The sequence below is a fragment of the Lepidochelys kempii genome, chromosome 15, assembly GCF_965140285.1.
Source record: "Lepidochelys kempii isolate rLepKem1 chromosome 15, rLepKem1.hap1, whole genome shotgun sequence".
Classification (NCBI taxonomy): domain Eukaryota; kingdom Metazoa; phylum Chordata; order Testudines; family Cheloniidae; genus Lepidochelys; species Lepidochelys kempii.
In genome coordinates this window covers 33,075,263-33,093,373 of record NC_136394.1, presented here as the reverse complement: position 1 = coordinate 33,093,373, position 18,111 = coordinate 33,075,263, and the positions used below count along the sequence as shown (strand labels likewise).

Sequence of the window (18,111 nt, the reverse complement as noted above, 5' to 3'; positions counted from 1 at the left end):
GGTCCTGCTGTCTGGAGTAGCTTGCCTGAATCACTCCACTTTGTTAATTTTCAATATCATTCTAGATCTTATCTCAAAACACCTTTTCTCCCCTGCCTCTTCCTCTGTTATTTTTACTGGAATATAATTCACCATATTATTTGCACCACTTGGTTCTGTAATTTATACCATGTACCACATCCTGCATTAGTAAGGAGAATTCTGCTTTGACAGGGAGATGGACTAGAAATTCATAGGTCTCTTCCATTACTAACTTCTGTCTTGTATTAATGAATACTATAAAACATTTTGGACAGTTTCAGGCACTATGTAAAATAAAGTTGTAAGTGATCTCCAAGTTTCCAGTTCGTTCAATTGTATAAATGCTCGGAGACACGGAGTATAAAAGCCAGTACATTTTTGGATAGTTTTGTTTTTTGTTACTGAGAAATCTGGTAACGATTTACAGTGGAGCCCACTTAAATGAATAGTTATGGAAGGACCTCGTAAAAGAATATTTTTCACATGCCAATCACAGACAGAAATACAGTGAGACCTTTGAAATGAGTCTCTGGTAAAGGAATAGACCTGTGCATCAAAGGGAAAATAAACTAAAAGGGAATAGGAAATTCACTAGCTTAAAAGATTAGCTCTGTTACCTGAAGGCATCTTTCTGCGTTATCAAATCAGAGTCTATTAAATGCAAAGAAATCCCTATATTAATGCAGTGTTAAAGTTGCATAGTTAAACAAAAATAAAAAATGTAGGCAGTAACAGGAGGCAATGTGTCACAGTAGATATGGCATTGGACTGGAACTTGGGAGACTTTTCTGTTCTAATCCCAGCTCTCCCACTCTGTGACCTTGGGCAAGCCATTCCTATTTTCTGTACCTCCAGTTATCACCTTTTTGCAGGTGGAAAATGGTGCTTACCTCCTTTGTTAAGTGACTTGAGATCTACATGTGAAAAAAACTATATAAGAGCTAGATGTGGGTACTATTACTATGTTGTTTGTTCCTGCCATTCTGGATAAATTTGAAAAGAACCATCTTGTTTATATTATAAAATGTACACTTGCTTGCAAAGCCCAACAGATCTTTGTTGGGATAAGAAATGAAACAGTCAGAGGAACTTCTCCAGGCTTTCCTGCACAAAGTTGGTCCTTTTCCTGAACCCCCACTTACTCTTATTCTTCCCAGAGTGGTAGCCACTATGAGCAGCATCCCCCAGTGGTCTAGTTTGGAACTATATTTGGTTTAACTTTCCTCTTGACAAAGCACTCAGTTTTACAGTGGATTAAATTTGCTTCTATGCGTCTTGTCAATTCTCGTGATTTTTTTCATGAGTGATGGAATTTTGGCCAGGGCTGGAGCCAATTTTGCAGTGATGAGAAGCTCCAGCCTTCTAGCAAATTTCAGCCCTAGAAAGAAAATCCCCTCTGATTGGTTGGTTGTACCACTTTCCCACCTCGTGGTGTAGAGCAGCCAAGAAGCAGGCAGAGCTCTCTTCCCATTCCCTCTGCAACCCAACATCATTCTCACAGAAGAGGAAGAGGGAACAAAAAGATCCCAGCAGCTCAGAATGGCTCTATTCCCCCCTCCCCCTTTGATCAGGGACAGCTCCTCTGTGCTACCCCCAGCCCACCCTCAATTTGCAAAGGGAAGTGAAGAACCTCTGGTGCTGCCCCCCTTCCCTTAAAGCTGGAAGGGGAAGAACGGGACACTGCTGCAGCTCCTGGCCAGGTTGGTAGAGGCTCATGAAGAACCCCAGGTGGAGCAGATGTGAGGCTCTGGGGCTAGAACTGATGAGAGGCTGGGGTGGGGGGGACAGGACTGATTTTGGAGGTTGGGGGAACAGAATTAATTGCTGGGCAGGGGATGGACATATATGGGGATGAGAGCTCCTGCAGCAGGGGCCAAAATCACCTTCCCAATAAATTTAGGAGGTTGGTCAATGTTAATTGTCTCTCACACATACTGTGGATGGGTAGGAGGAATTAAAAATCAAAACAGACCAAAAAACACAGTATAACATATTCTTTAAAAATCTCATGATTTTTGGATTAATTTCATTATTTCTCTGGGCTTCATTCATGATTTTTGAACCTTTTAGAGTTGGCAGTACTGCTTGTAGGATATGACTATCACACTATAAATAAAGACTAATACGAAAAAGGCCTCATTCTTCTGTGGCCCTACCTTGGCAGCATGTTAATTGTGCTGTTTTCCTGTAAACAGTCTCAATCAACTCAAGATACAAACCAAATTTAAAGACATTCCTAGCTGTTCATTCTGAACTGTAGTTTATACTGGAGAATTTATAGTTCAATCAGAAGCATTTCTCTTTTAGAGACAGAATCCTGGTATGCTAGTGGCCTGGTAGGAAAGCACACTTTTTCTCACAAAAAAACAAAAAACAAACTTTTTCCTGTTTTGGTGAATTGTGTTCAAAGTGGAAATTTTCTGACCAACTTTAATGCTTCCCTCCCACTCTAATTTGCAATTAGCACAGATTTCCATATCAAACGTGCCTCTGTCATAACCTCCTCCTGTGCTAGTCCTGAAGCAACATGTCTCAGGTAACTTGCGGAATGACTCTTCCACCTCCTCCTTCCATCCCTACGCTACCTAGGGTGAGCCTGTGCAGTCAGCCATTCTCATGGTAGAGAGCTAATGAATGACCCCTTTCTCCAGCTGATCCTGAACTCAGCCTGTCCCATGTTATAAAGCCTTGAAATAACTCCCTTCTCATTGGCTGTTTGTGTGGATTTGAACCTTCTTGCTTTGGAGCACTATGGAATTATCTGTCCCATGTTAGAGCCACAGAATAACCCCTTTGCAAATGACTGCAGGCTTTGAAGCCAAGAATTGAGGAAGATTCAAAGAAGGATTGGCTATTTCTATGGAAAAAAGGAATATCTTAGAATTGTAGTTTACTGCTAACAAATTTTGGAAGGGAGATAAAATTTACGCTTACGCTTCAGGGCCTAAGCCAGAGGTGGGCAAACTACAGCCCGCAGGCCACATCCGGCCTGCGGGATCCTCCTGCCCGGCCCCTGAGCTCCTGGCCTCGGAGGCTAGCTCCGGCCCCTCGACCACTGTTCCCCCTTCCCCCGCAGCCTCAGCTCACTGGGCCGCTGGCGCAGTGCTCTGGGCGGGGGCTGCAGAGCCCGGCCTGACCCGTTGCTCTGTTCTGCACGGTGGTGTGGCTGTAGCACCGCCAGCCACCTGCGCGGCAGAGAGCAGGGGGTGTTGGATAGAGAGCAGGTGAGTTTGAGGGGGTGGATAGGAGTCGGGGTGGTCAGAGGGTGGGAAATGGGGGTTGAATGGAGGCATGGGTCCCGGAAGGGCAGTCAGGAAGGAGAGGGGGTTTCGATGGGGCGGTGGGGGTTAGTCAGGGGCATGGGTTCCTGGGATGGTCAGGGGACAGGGAGCAGGGGTGGTTGGATGGGGCAGAGGTCCTGGGGGGCAGTCAGGAATGAGAGGGGGGGTTGGATGGGGAGGTGGGGGGCAGTCGGGTGGGGGGTCAGTGGACAGGGAGCAGGGGGTGGTGGATGGGGCAGAAGTCCCCTGGGGGCCGTTAGGGGACAGGGAACGGGGGGGTTGTGTGGGGTAGGAATCCTGGGGGAGGGGGCTGTCAGGGGCCAATCCGATAGGGATCGGGGGTTGGGCCATGCCTGGCTGTTTGGGGAGGCACAGCCTCCCCTAACCGGCCCCCCCCATACAATTTTGGACACCCGATGTAGCCCTCAGGCCAAAAAGTTTGCCCGCCCCTGGCCTAAGCCACCCTCTAACTATTAGAGACCAGAATGAGACCTAATATGGAAATTGTCCCGTATCAACCTACTGCAGCGTTTCTTAAGCCTTCCTCTAAAGTATCTGGTGCTGGCCTCAGTTGGAAACTGTATTGGAATAAATGGATAATGGGTCTGAGCCAGTATGGCAATTGTTCCTCTGTTTCTGTATGCAAGGATTTAAGATTTTCAGTGTTCACTTGACATAGTGCGCAGTGCATAAAAGAATATGAAATAAACACATTCACAGTGCAATTCTATTTGCTGACTAGACAGCTCGATCAACAAAGTAAACACAGTGGCTGTTTTAAGCCATGATTATCCTGGATGGAGATCTGATGAAAATGTCTCAGCAGGACAATTTCCTTGTCTTTTAAAAAAGCTGCCATCATGTAACACAGTAATTGAGATAATGAAAATCCCCAGCTGAATTTTTTTTTTCACCCTCTGCATTATGTTTTGCTGCTGGCTATATATTTTTCTCATTCTCCTGCACAGGAATCTTTCTTTGGCCTAAATTGTTGGTCCAGTAGAAATTGTTTCAGATTAGATTGGCTTTAGATGATTTTGCGAGTATTGCCAAACTCTGCTTTGTCCATGTTTGGCTGCTGGACAATGACAGTTTTGAGTGTTGGCTTATAAAACATATTTGTACCTACGAAACTGATGTGATGTCCAAGAGCTGCCTAAGGCATCTTCCTTTGTTGTTTGTGTCTGTTCTGTGTCTTGAATCTTTGTCAGTTTTGCTGAGGTGAAGCAGTCACTATGGATGCTGAATCTGACTATGGAAGTATTTACCTGCAGAAATACCTTGTTTTAGCACCACAGTAATCTCTAGACATTTCTGCTTTGCAGTTATTCCTCAATTCTGTATTTGATCATTCCTCTGTACATGCCCTACTTCATGTCCTTATTTCTTCTCCATTTTCTCCAGTTTATTACTGTTTTAATTTGATCATCCAAAACATTTTATTTCTTTGCACAACTCCTGCCATTTCTATTTGGCTTGTTAAGTAATGGGGCTCTTCCCCTATGTGTTTGGGGTTGGAGCAAATTTATCAGTTGTCCAAGACCATAGTCATATTCATGTCTGTTTTAGAATACAAAAAGAAACAAAATCTGACTTTCCATTATTTTTAATCTAGAAGCTTGTCCAAAGTTTTGTTCTTTATTCCTGACAAAGTCTCCGTACCTTTCTCTTTAGTAGAACATTCCCCACAAAGGCATGTTTATCATTGTACAGGTCTGACAAAAACAGGCACCAATATGACTGTATTCAAAATGTCAATTAAAAATATACAGTCTAATAAAAATGGAACTTAAAATGTAAAATCTTTACGAAACCAGTTATTTTCATTTCGTAGACAGAAAAGTCTGTGTCATGTTACACTTCTTAAAATTAGTGGTTATTAATTCTATTATCTGTGAACTACCAGCGTAAGCAAGGATAGGGGCTAGTGTCCCCTTAAAAGTGAGTCTGTCCACATCTAAAATTTGTTGACCAAGTTTTCTCACTTCTGATACTACAGTGCTGAAGCTAGCTATTTTCAGTGGTCTAGCAAGAGCAGCAGTCTTAGCCTCATTAATATAGGTCATGGCATAAAATAAACACTAATTATCTGTAATGACTTTAGTACTGACAGTAGAATACTTACTTAAGTGTATTTAATATGCTGTGCTCTGAGAGTCTCTGGGCTGAGCTGTACTTTGTGTATTTCCTCTCTGGAGTTTCCCTGAAATGGTGGGTGAAATCTACACTGAAGGAAAGGGATTTTGTTGTTTGCAGTGACTGGGGCTCTTGGGTCTTTTTTTCCTCCTTTATGGAGGAAGTACAGAGGAGCCTTTGTTATTTATTTGAAAGGCAAACACACAAGTGAATTTTCTCATTACCCCATCTTGCTGACAGCTATTCTCCAGGCCAAGGATGAAGTGAGACTCCCACCAGGTCAGCGAGGTTTTGTTCTCTTTGTTTTATCTTTCACTTATTTTTTTCTAGAAAAATATTCCCCAAAAATGTTGGTCTGAGTGATATCAGTCTGTGTTTCGTTGGGAACTGGAGGACTGCTAGGTGGAATTGGCGTACTTTCTCAATTACATCTGATTGTTTATGAGGGATATGAATCTGAAAGAAATTATTTGTAAACCATAGTTTGGGGACTACTTAACTAGTTCTGTATTCTGAGAACGCCGTAAATTTCAGAATGGATTTTACAATTTAATATAATCTAGAAAAAGCACAGTATGTCTCACTGTTTTCTTGTTAGTGTAAACAAGATTCTGATAAGCTGTCCCTGATCATATACTGTACTGATTACAATCATCTTGCTTTGTTGTGAGATTCATTTTCAATGTGGTATCAGTCTGATAATAAGATGATGGGCACCATGAAAAACCTAATATATATGTTGTATATGTCACAATATAAAATATAGTGTTATATCCCATGTCACCATTCTTTTCTTTAAATCTTTGCTCAATTCACCAGTGTATAGGAGTGGAATTTTTCCTTGTGTTCAGTGGCAGAACACACACATCCTTTAGGGAAATTAGAAGCTTAGGTTTTCTTTAGAGTCAAAGCAATTCCATTAATTAGCCAGTACGGGGAGCTTTATGAGTTGTAGAGGTAGTATTGTGTTTTTTAGGAACTGAGGGGTTTTTTTTACCTACACAGTATTCAGTTTCCATGTATCTGGGGAGCACAAATCCAAATAGCGTTCAAATCCAAGTTTTTCTGATACATTCTTTACCACAAGCATCTAAAACAGTTGCAGAGAATACAGAAAAATGCTTTGACCTGAGTAGTGTTTGATATCTCTCCCTATCCCCTTCAGGAACTGATTAAAATGAAGCTTGGAGGTAAGTAAAGCTGTTTTTTATATGTAATTATTTGCTATTTTAAAGTTTTCTTGTAGATTGTTTCTAGTTTGGGATCTTGAGTTGATTTTAAAATGATTTTTTAGAGTTTTCCTGTGAGAGCATTGGTATGAGCCCTTTATCCAAAGCTTGTAAAATTTGAGCAGAGCTCCATTAGAGTAACATTTTGTCACTTTTCTTTCCTTTCTTTACTGGGATTACTGGAGATGACTGTATTCTCCAAATGAGTTCTTGTTTGGCTGTGTACATGTCGATCCAAGTCGTTTTTTGAAAGTTACAAAAAGGCTCCACTGATTCCTAGGATTATTAACAAAAACCCAACAGCCTCTTTAGTGGTGGAAATTTGAGGCTGAGGACTTCGCAGAGTGGTCCAAAGACGTGAATTCCCTTTCTGTTTTCAGCATGACTTCCTTGTAAATTCCTGCTTTAACAGAGACTCTTCATTCTTCACTGACATGGAATAAAGTGCTGCACAAACTTGCACTTCAATAACTGGAAGAGAGTTGAAAGTCAATATAGGCCAATTAATGTTACAGATTGGTATAATTCACCTTGAAATACTCCAGGTCTTGAGCAATTATTATGGGAGTACACAGTATATCATACCAATACGTAGTACTTGTTATAATTCGAGTCTCCGAGGTTGAGTTTTAGTCCCTGCTATTTTTTTGTTTAAATATTTATTCTTGGGATGCTAATCAGAAATACAAGGACAATAAAAGTACAACAGAGAGCATAGTATTAGGGGAACTAAGCTGTATTTTGGGAATTCCCTTAAGGAAGATTGGAACAAGAGTAAGAGTTTGATTTTAATTTCCTTTCCTCTATATTTGATTTACAGTTTGTCCAATTCTCTAGAAACTATTAGTTCCTGAGTCCTGTGTTGCCTTTCAACCCCAAGACTGGGTGCTTTAAACCCTCTGAATGTAAATAAAGGGAGTATTCAACTGGTGATTCTGATTGGCAGCTAAACAGTCTCCTTTCTCAGTTCCTGGTAGTAATTCTTAATTCTCAAATTGAATAGAAGTTACTCTCTAGTGCAGTCATGCTTAATTTTGCACAATTTAAATTTTGATCTTAGGCCTGGTCTACACCCAAAACTTAGGTCGACCTAGCTATATCACTTAGGGCAGTAAAAAATTTCACTCCCTGTACAATGTAATTAGGTCAACCTAACCCCCACAGTAGGTACACCTAGGCTGATTTATGAATTCTTCTGTCAACCTAGCTAGCGTCTCTGGGGGTCCACCTTCCATTGTTGTTGTCTGCGCTGCAGTGTTATTTTTTCACTAATCCAAAGGAAAATTATTCATGAGGACTGTGTAGTGACCCTGAGAGGTGTGTGCATTAGAGCTTAGCCTCTCTAGATCTCCCGCAGTAATCTATATTGCAGGAATAAAACCTCTTGGTGACAGTAAGATTGACTTGATAGTGTGTCTAGCAGAGAAGTTAAACTATGAATTTGACCCATTTGAGAGAGGACATTTCCAGAAATATTGTGTGTAATCATGTACAATTATAATGTATTACTCAGTGGGACCCTGGTTGCTCAGCAGATTCACATTGTGCAACTTCGGAAGATAATATAGAAAACTAGTAAAGAGCATTTTTTGTGTGTGTTTTTAAGCTAGCATTTGGCACTTAAGACTATCTAGGCATATCTAAATTTAGTTACAGATATGGGCGAACTATTGGTTAGATTTTTAACCATAAGTTTTTGGAGTGTGACTCTAGAAATATGAGGGTAATAAAAGTACAACAGGTAAACTTTGTATTTATGTAGTTAGCATTGCATATTCACGTTCTACAGAATCAAACTTTTTTTTGTTTACAAAAAGTTTATATCCCTGATTTTAAAATTAAGTTTTCAAATGTGAAGCCACCATAAATCAAAGCAGGTCTGTCTTCCAGAGTTTGCAGACAGCCTGTAACAATGGCTTTGGCAAGGTATGGACTCCTCTGGCTCATTAATCTCATAGAGATGTTAAATCCAAAGCCTAACAATGACACCATATGTCACTGACTATTTTATCACTGAGCATTCTATCAGATGGCCTTGGGAATGGGGTGTAAATGATGGTACATGGTACAGGAGAATTGTGAGTTGCTCCAGGGAAGGAAATGCAGAGGGAAGAAAAGCAGTAAGAGAAACGGGAAGGAAGAGAGAAACAAATATCAGAAATGGCAGTGGTCCTAAAAGTGAAAATACTTCATCTCCTGAGCCAGGCTGAATGTGACTTAACAAGGTGGATGGATCCAGCATCCTTATCCCCAGACTCTTCACCTCAGAGCTTGGTTTTTGGATGGGCATCTTCACTATAGCAAGAATGTTCATCAGCAGTACAAGACATCTTCTTGAGTAGCAGAAAAGAGTTCACAAGGCGATCCTATGGGGTCAAGTGGAAGTGGTTCAGTTCAGGGGCCCAAGAGAGGGGTCTTGCCCTTGAAGATGTGGACAGTCTCTTCTTTTGGACTATCTCCTCTCCCTGAAGATGTCAGGCTTCGCTCTCAACTCCATCAAGGTGCACATATTTGCTATCACTGTCTTCCACCCCCGAGTGGAAGGGCACTCTGTCTTTACTCACCCCTTGACTACCAGGTTATGGAAAGGCCTCCTACGAATTTATCCTCCCATTCAATCGATTGCTTCCAAATGGGACCTCCACCATGTCCTCATGATGTTGATGAAGTCACCCTTTGAGCCTCTGGCCTTACACTCCCTGTCTGTCCTCTCCTTGCAGGTTGCCTTTCTGGTAGCTATTACTTCCATGAGAAGGATAAGTGAAGTGGGCACCATGATGGCAGATCCCCCATTTACCACATTCCATAAGAACAAAGTTACCCTGCGCTTGCACCCCAAGTTCCTAGCAAAGATGGTATCACATTTTCATCTCAAGCAACCCATAAACTTAGCTGCTTTCTTTCCAAAGCCTCGTGCCTCAGCGGAGGAACAGCGCTTTCACTCCCTCAGCATCCACAGGGTCTTGGCCTTCTACCTGCAGAGAATGAGACCATTCAGGAAGTCTCCCAGCCTGTTTATTGCTATAGCTGAAAGGATTAAAGGGCAAGCTGTTTTCACTCAGAGGATTTCTAAGTGGGTTTCAGGATGCATTACATTTTATCAGTTATCTGGGCTGTCTCCACCCCATGGGATATGAGCAGTGATGAGCTGCCAAAATCTTAACAACCGGTTCCCTCCTCACCCCATGAGGGGGTCGTTGCCTACCCCCGCCCCCCAGGATCCCTGCCCCATCCAACCCCCTCCCCTGTTCCCTGACTGCCCACAGAACTGGGCAGGAGGGTCTCGTGGGCTACCGTAGTGGGTGCCCATCCCACCCCTAAGAGCCAGAGGCATCTTCCGGGGGGCGAGGTGGGGAGTCCTGGAGGTGCTTACCTGGAGCAACTCCCAAGAAGTATCTGGCAGGTCCCTCTGGCTCCTAGGGGCGGGGGAATGGCCGCTCCCCCACTGATCACATCAAAAGTGGCGCCTTAGGCACCGACTCCTTGGGTGCTTCGGGGCTGGAGCACCCACAGGGAAAATTTGGTGGGTGCAGAGCACCCACCGGCAGCTCCCCATCCCGCACCTGGACCCAGATCACCTCACCTCTGCTCCGCCTCCTTCACTGAACGCGCTGCCCCGCTCTGCTTCTCCGCCCCCTCCACAGCTTCCCGCGAATCAGCTGTTCGGTGGGAAGCTGGGGCAGGCTGAGAAGCAGGTGGTGGCTTCCCGCTCAGGCCGAGGGTGGCAGAGGTGAGCTGGGGTGGGGAGCGGTTCTCCTGTGGGGGGGGCCCCCCCCGGGTTACCTGCTGCAGCACGGGTGGCCCTCCTCGTGCCCCCATCCCAGCTCACCTCCAGGGCCTGGGCGGGAAGCCACTGCCTGCTTCTCAGCCTGCCCCAGCTGAGGGGGCGGAGAAGCAGAGCGGAGGTGAGCTGGGGCCAGGGGTGGGGTGGGGAGCTGCCAGTGGGTGCTCTACACCCACCAAATTTTCCCCTTGGGTGCTCCAGGCCTGGAGCACCCATGGAGTTGGCACCTAAGGCACCACTTTTGGCTGGTTAAATTTAGAAGCCCTTTTGGAAGCGGTTGTCCCTCGCAGAACAACTGGTTCTAAAAGGGCTTCTAAATTTAACAACCGGTTCTAGCAAACTGGTGTGAACTGGCTCCAGCTCACCACTGGATATGAGCCCACTCAACAAGAGCTTAAGCATCAAATATGGACGTGCTTTTTACGGACATATGTAAGGCGGACATGTGACAATCGGTACATACCTTCTCTTTCTATTGAGCCTTGGTGCGAGACTCTGTGACAGATGCCTCATTTGGTGTGGTTGTTCTCTGCTCCACAGTTCCATCATCTTCCTCACACCCTCCTCTTACCTAGGTACTACTTGTTAATCACCCTCAGTGGAATACAGTAGTAGGAACCATCACTTGAAGAGGCGGAGGTTACTTCCTGTAACTGGAGGTTCTTTGAGATGTGTGATCCCTATCTCTAGTCCAGTCCCGCCCTCCTTCCCCTCTGCTGCAGCTGAGAAGGAACTGAGGATGTGGTTGGTCTGCCCTTTATTGCCTCAGACAAAACCCTGAGGAGGAGCAAAGGCGCATGCACGGACCAACGGGCACTACTGCTTTCAAAATCTCCAGCTCCGGATGCATGGCACATGATGAGACTTTCAAGGACACAGTAGAGAAGTCCCACCGTCAGTCTGACAGCTTCTGCGCTGTTGAGGAGGATGAAAATTTTGGGGAATGAGTACATGAAGTTGGAGTGGAGGGAAATGACCACATTGTTGGGACCCTTCTTCTAGTTGATGTCATAGTATCCTCTCGCACTGAGGTTCTCTCTCCGGGGGTGGGATCCCTGTTGTTAGGAAGAGCCAGGTAGTAGTTATAGGGGATTCAATTATTAGAAACATAGGTAGTTGGGTTTCTAATGACTGGGAGAAGTGCATGGTGAATTGCCTGCTGGGTGCGAAGGCTGCAGACCTCTCAAGACATCTAGACAGACTTGCATGCAGTGCTAGGATGAAGACAATGGTTGTGGTACATATATGTACCAATGAGGCAGGGAAAGGTAGAAGAGAGGTCCTGGAAATAAAACTTAGGCTGCTAGGTAAGAAATTAAGTGCCCGCAATCTTTTTTGCAATCATACATGCTGCGTTCAGTGCAATAAACTGGATAGTAATAAGTATACAGTTATGCTTCAGGACATCAACCCATCTCTAACTAATAGAGGTCCAAAAGAGATTTTCTCTATGGGCGGTTTAATTCATAACTGCTTACTGCAAGATATTTTGCACCTCCCTCTGAAATATCTGATAAAAGCTACTGTTAGAGACAGCATACTGATCTTGGTTGTCCATTAATCTCATCCGGCATGGCAATTCCAATGTTCATTCACATTTTAACAAAAAGAAAAGGAGTACTTGTGGCACCTTAGAGACTAACCAATTTATTTGAGCATGAGCTTTCGTGAGCTACAGCTCACAAGCTCATGCTCAAATAAATTGGTTAGTCTCTAAGGTGCCACAAGTACTCCTTTTCTTTTTGCGAATACAGACTAACACGGCTGTTACTCTGAAACCACATTTTAACATGCATTGGGATGAAGGCATAAACTGTTTGTAAGATGATCAGACACAATACTTTTGCTATATTAAACATTACTTTGCAATTCAGAGTAGCTGAAATTCACCCAGATACAGACACTTCAGTGTGTGTTGGGACCATTGTTCATAGCTCGCTCTCTCTCTTTTTTTGGGTGGTGGTGGTGTGTTTTTGAGCAGGAGGTGCATTCTATCTCTTCAGGAAGAAATCTTCCTTTGACCTCAAAGGGCTGCTGAAGGCACGTGACTGGGTTGCTGTTCTTGTGAAATCTGCTAAATGCGTATGAATAATTTGCAAATTAATTATAAAAAAGTTTAACTGGACAGACTAGTTTATGCTTCCCATGCCAAAATGACAGGTTTCAGAGTAACAGCCGTGTTAGTCTGTATTCGCAAAAAGAAAAGGAGTACTTGTGGCACCTTAGAGACTAACCAATTTATTTGAGCATAAGCTTTCGTGAGCTACAGCTCACTTCATCGGAACACAGTATGCATCCGATGAAGTGAGCTGTAGCTCACAAAAGCTTATGCTCAAATAAATTGGTTAGTCTCTAAGGTGCCACAAGTACTCCTTTTCTCCATGCCAAAATGTATCTTGCTTGTTGTGATGCACAGAATCTTCATGGCATTAGCACGCCCTCTTCTGTTAGTATTGGTGATTGCGCTGTAACCAATGGCTAATTCTAATGGCTGTGCACATTGGTTTGTGTGGCAATATTATTCTTGAGATTGTACCATTTTGAAGGCAGGTTCCAGTCCCACATCTTGTACACAGGTACAGTACCTGGCTTGTACCTAAATAGAGGTCTGCCAAATGTGCTGCTTACCTAAATTCTCTGAATCCTTCTGCAGAAATAAAAATAGAAACCTCCTGATTACTGACTTGAGCAGTCGTCTGGCCCATGTGGGAGCTGTTCTGGTACCTTACAACTTCCAGAATTTGTCACAGTAACTTCCCTGATTTTTTGGATGTCAGCAACAAGTATCTGAAACAAGAATCTGCCAATAGTTCTGTGTATGTAGTGGTGGTCTGGCATTTCCAGCTTGAAGGGGGGGCCCTATGAAAGGGGTTAAGTTTGTAAGAGGAATACATTCAAAATGATGATTGTGAGTGGTGCGTGTGATGTAAGTAGCAGCTCCCACCTAGCAGGTGACTGTCGGACAGACACTTAAAATGACAACATTGTAGTTTTTAAAAAAAAAATCTTGTTAATGTGTAGGGATTATTTTAAGACACTTAAGATTTCAGGGAAGCATATTTTTAATGCACACAAAGAAACGTAGTACAGGAGCTACAAAAAGATGATACAGGAGACTGACCTAAATGTAGTTGTCATGGTTTCTTGTTAATATACATTTTAAAATTCCTCAGGAGATCTAGAAGCGAGAGGTCAGACTAAGCCTGTTGTCTGGATAGTCTGTGCTTTCCAGGTTCCTGAATGTACACAAGGGGCAGAGGATGCTGGCACCAAAAGAACTGGTAGTATATTATTCATTTTGCACTTTTATTGACCGTTATATACACAAGGTGCTAGCAGAAAATGCTATTCCAGCCATGATCAAGCAAAATCTCCCAGCCACACAGGTGTCTTCTACCCTTGATATGTACCAGTGCAAAAAATCTTTTCAAAAAGCTTTTAATGGAGAAGCAACAGCCCTGAGTATATATGGATAATAGAGAAAGTGGCTCTAGCTGTGGGTAACAGCCCAGGGGGCTTAGAGGTGTCTGTTGTTGGCTGTGTGTGTGTATTCTCTCTGTGTGCTCTCCCAGTTCTGCTCAGATAGCTGACACAACAGATATTGAATGGCCCAAGAAGACCACAGACTTGGTTCAGTGGCAGAGCTGCTCCGCCAGGTTTATTGGCAACAAAGTAAGGTCCTAGCATCCTATATGTGTTCGTTACAATGGACTTGGCTCAGTGAACAGTGGGACATCCTGTTCCTCTCCCAAGGCTGCACAAAGACACCCACTCTGTGGCTCCTCTTTTATATTCTGATGCAAACAAATTACGTATTGCCCTTCTGACGTGGTTAGTTACCACTCTTTACCTTATACCTGTTGGTACAGTCAAAACATATCTCCCCATCACCCTGTCATCCTGACCTTATCTTTAAGAGGAGTCAGTGTGTCCATGTGTCATCTTCAGGGTGTGTGTTTACACCATAACCTTCTGGTGTTCTGGTGCCACCCTTTTGGAATGTGTTTACCTGAATACTTAGGAGTATTCTAGGATTCTAGTAATACTAGGAGTGCCTAGGAGTGCTTGTGTTTTTGCAGTGCCAGCCCTGTTCTTGTCAAGTTCATGTATCAGATAGCGAACCTGCAAGCAGACATCTGCTTTGTAATAGGGCCTGACTTTTTGCTCATAGCTTGACTCTTGCTAATTTGGATTTGTCTCAGCATGGGGTGACTTTAGTTCAGGCCTTAGGCCTTACACCAGGCCCCTTTTACCAGGCTTCATGTCTCAGGCTCTCTTTCTACTACAAGAGGTAAGGGAATATTAGTGTAAAGGGTATGTTTTGATATTTCGTGAGCCTCTTCCTAAAAAGATTTTTTTAAAATAAAGGTCACTGCATGTTTCCATCACTGCATGGTTCTAAGGACTCTAGCATATAATTAAGTACATGCAGCACAGTGAGAATAGACACTACTACTGATGTATACTATGGTACATAATTAGATCAGTTGGGGGAGACTTGCACATGTATCTCTGGAGGAAAAATGTAGCCTTCGGTCTTTTGGTTTCCACCATCATTTTATCATCCACCATTCTTGTTGCCTCAGTCTGAGTGATATTTAGCTGGATTATAGCTGGGCTGAAGTGTGTGGGGAAGTGAGGTGTTTTAGTGTGATGGATCCTTTCGAAGAATATGGAGTCTTTTAGTTTTTAATGCAGTTACTCAGATTTTACAGAGAAGTTCATTTTAAAATGCCAGTTCTGTTCCTTCAAAGGGTAATTTGTGAGTTTCTTGATGCTGAAAAGTTAATCAGTATCTAAGTGCCTGGGAAGTTATAGTGCTTATAGTTTATCTCTGGAGATACTTAACTGTCATTAATGTTCAGTAATGATTCTTAAAACCTCACTGGGATTTTTTGAAATACTTTAATATTCAAGTGAAACCACCCTGCTAAATTTGCATATAGAACTATAAACCCTACTGTGATTACTAGGGCCTTCAGAGGTAGTATTTTATATTGGTCTTGGTGCTGAGGAGCCTATTATTCCTGACCTTAGCACAGTGTTTTGTGACATTTGGTGTTCTAGATAGAAGAAAATAATTTCCCTCACCTCCACTGGCACTGGAGAAATAGGGATATCTGTGTTGATTTACTGAGGGGTATTTGCTGTAGGAAAGTACACAACACCATTTCAGCAGAGGATATGGAGGCACTTAAGGAAGTTGAAGGGAAACTACTTGGTCTTTCAGTCAAGGTATTTACATCTCCCATTTTGAAGTAGGGAGAATAATAATGAATGGAGAGATTTAATCCAGAGCCAGAACACTGAAGTGAAAAAGTGAAAAACAGAAGGCCACTTCCTTCTCTGGACCCATTAATTTCAATGGAACTGTACCAACTTCCCCCAGCCGAGGGTCTGGCTCATAGTTTCTGCAGCTTTCTCATTACCGTGTGTGAGTATGAACCCTGCCAGCAACGTAGCAAATGGATTGGCCCCTGTTTGCTCAGAGAGGGAGGAAAGGAGGGTGTGAAAGTCTTCCTGAATAATCTGTTTAGAAGAAGCCTCTCACTCTTTCCAGTGATCTTCCTTACACACAGAGGGTATGTTCATGCTGCAGTGTGAGCCCAGGCTAAGTAGAACTTGAGTTAGCAGACCATGGGTTTGTTAACCTAGGGCTTGAGCATTTACACTCATTTGTAACCCTGGGTTAGGAATTGTTGAACCCTGAGTCCAACATCTATACTGCATTGTGCGAGCCCAAGTCCAACCACCCATATCCCAGACTTCCTAGCACTTTCCCAAAAGACGGCTGCTCTAGTCCTTTGTTCATGTGCAGTATGAGAAAACTTGACTGTCCACCAAACTTGACTGTCCAAAGGACAAAGAAAGGGGGCTCTTGGGATTGTGAAATACTTCAGGTGGACTCCCAGAGCACAATTCCAGCAGGGCTACATCTATACTACAAAGTAATAGGGCTTGCACTCTTGGTCCCATCTTGACTCAGGCTTGGAACTTCCACCCTCCTGGGATTGGGACCCTGGGTCTGATCCCTGGGTTAGTGATATTTGTGTGTAGACGGAAGTGGGGGATTAGGCTTGAGCCTCAGTTCAAACACTGGCCTTACATTGCAGTACAGACAGTCCCTTATTCACCAGAAATAATATTGAAAAAGCATGCTTTGTGTTGGACTTGTTTTTCTCAGGCAGTACTAGTTCATATAAGCCTTCAGGAGGCAGTATTGTACCAAATAGTTTGTATGTTTGTACACATTAGAGACACTGTAAATCTGTTCCACATCCACCTGTTCGTGATTAGTTGTGTAATTTATAATGTTCAGGAATTACGGTTGTCAAGCATTAAAAAAATTAATCGTGCAATTAATAATAGAATACCATTTATTTTAAATATTTTTGGATGTTTTCTACATTTTCAAATATATTTTTCAATTACAACACAGAATACAAAATGTACAGTGCTCACTTTATATTTATTTTTGATTACAAATATTTGTACTGTAAAAAACAAAAGAAATAGTGTATTTCGATTCACCTAATACAAGTGCTGTTGTGCAATCTCTTTATCATGAAAGTTGAACTTACAAATGTAGAATTATGTACAAAAAATAACTGCATTCAAAAATAAAACAATGTAAAACTTCAGAGCCTACAAGTCCACTCAGTCCTACTTCAGCCAATTGTTCAGAGAAACAAGTTGGGTTACAATTTGCAGGAGATTATGCTGCCCACGTCTTGTATACAATGTCACCTGAAAGTGAGAACAGGCATTCGCATGGCACTGTTGTAACTGATGTTGCAAGATATTTACATGCCAGATGTGCTAAAGATTCATATGTCCCTTCATACTTCAACCACCAACCCAGAGGACATGCGTCCATGCTGATGACGGCTTCTGCTCGATAACAATACAAAGCAGAGCGGACCGATGCATGTTCATTTTCATCATCTGAGTCAGATGCTACCAGCAGAACGTTGATTTTCTTTTTTAGTGGTTTGGGGTCTGTAGTTTCTGCATCGGAGTGTTGCTCTTTTACAGCTTCTGAAAGCATGCTCCACACCTCGTCACTCTCAGATTTTGGAAGATGCTTCAGATTCTTAAACCTTGGGTCGAGTGCTGTATCTATCCTTAGAAATCTCACATTGGTACTTTTTTTTTTGCGTTTTGTCAAATCTGCTGTGAAAGTGTTCTTAAAATGAACATGTGCTGGGTCATCATCCGAGAGTGCTATAACATGAAATATATTGCAGAATGCGGGTAAAACAGAAAGGAGACATACAATTCTCCCCCAAGGAGTTTAGTCACAAATTTAATTTAAAAAATGTGTTAATGAGCATCATCTGCATGGAAGCATGTTCACTGGCATGGTGGCCGAAGCATGAAGAGGCATATGAATGTTTAGCATATCTGGCATGTAAATACCTTGCAACACCGGCTACAAAATTGCCATGTGAAAGCCTGTTCTCACTTGCAGATGACGTAAATAAGAAGCAGTCAGCCGTATCTCCCATAAATGTAAACAAACTTGTTTGTCTTAGCAGTTGGCTGAACAAGAAGTTGGACTGAATAGACTTGTAGGCTCTAAAGTTTTACATTGTTGTGTCTTGGAGTGCAGTTATGTAACAAAAAAAAATCTACATTTGTAAGTTACACTTTCACAATG

General features: G+C 42.8%; 1 protein-coding gene across 2 annotated transcripts in view; it reads left to right on the top strand.

The window, feature by feature from the left end:
- Positions 1-18,111, top strand: part of TTC28 (tetratricopeptide repeat domain 28) — a 510,509-nt gene that overhangs the window by 35,066 nt on the left and 457,332 nt on the right. The window lies entirely within an intron of this gene.